The sequence below is a fragment of the Arachis ipaensis genome, chromosome B02 (assembly GCF_000816755.2).
Source record: "Arachis ipaensis cultivar K30076 chromosome B02, Araip1.1, whole genome shotgun sequence".
Lineage (NCBI taxonomy): Eukaryota > Viridiplantae > Streptophyta > Magnoliopsida > Fabales > Fabaceae > Arachis > Arachis ipaensis.
This window is the reverse complement of record NC_029786.2, coordinates 96,657,563-96,658,698: the sequence shown is the minus strand read 5'-3', so window position 1 is coordinate 96,658,698 and position 1,136 is coordinate 96,657,563. Positions and strand designations below refer to the sequence as shown.

General features: G+C 23.6%; 1 protein-coding gene across 1 annotated transcript in view; it reads right to left on the bottom strand.

The window, feature by feature from the left end:
* LOC107628501 (transcription factor SCREAM2) overlaps nucleotides 1-1,136 on the bottom strand; it is a 2,890-nt gene that overhangs the window by 522 nt on the left and 1,232 nt on the right. The gene's annotated exons all lie outside the window — the stretch shown is intronic.

Sequence of the window (1,136 nt, the reverse complement as noted above, 5' to 3'; positions counted from 1 at the left end):
CTTAATTTTGAAGCTAAAAACTTCAGATAGATATGTATATGATCAAATTGAAAATGGCAATATATGTTTTATATATTTATAATGTTGTCTTGAATATTTTTATCTATAGATAGGAAATTATATAAGACAAACTTCATATTTTAAAAGAAGAGAAAAATATGTAATGTATGAAATATGAGTAGATACAAAAGAGATGTTTTGTTCTGAAAACAAAACAGTACAACCTCCTCGTGATGTTTTGTTCTGAACGTTACTATTTAGATGGGGATAGATATATAATAAACTCCAACATGTAAGATTTTAGAACACAAAATTTTTGCCTAATAATTTATATGATTAAAAAAGGGTACGAGCCGTGTTCTTTACCCGCAAAACAATTTTTGAAAAATAATTACAAATTAACATATAATAATATGCTTGAATTGTTTATTTAAAATTCTATAATTTATGGCTCGAGCGAAAAGCTACTTTTTTTTTTTTTGCCTAAACCACACAATTTAGACCTTTTCCATTGTAATAATTCAAAACGTGCAGTGCTAGAAGTGTTATGTTATAGTACTATCACATATATACGGTGGTTGTTTGGCGTCATTATTTTGATAAAAAAAATATATTTTTCAATAAAAAAAGATTTTTTTTTATTTTTTAGCGTGTTTGACAAATTTCGAGTAGTAAAAGTAAAAATACTAGAAAAATCAGAAAACATCTTTTTTGAGAAGCTGTAATTTACATATTTTTTTAAAAGATCTTTTTTCTTTAAAAAAAAAGATGTTTTTTCATGTAATAAATAAACAAAAAAGTACTTTTATATTGTTATATCCAAACATAATTGATAGATAAAAAGATCTTTTTGCATGAGATACCTAAAATTACTTTTACTTTTCCACAAAATCTTTAAAAAAAAGATAACTCAAAAAAAGATCTTTTCTTATAAGTTCACCCAAACAATAAAAAATTGGTTGAGAAATCAAGAGGATAGTAACGATCAACCGAAATAGAGCAATCCTACAAGAACATCACTATTTCAGTTTCATGTATGTATTATAATTTTTTGACTGAAATTATGAATCTAATTTGAAAAGAGAAAAATAAATACATATATGAATAGATAAATAGAAAAATTATTAGATATATAA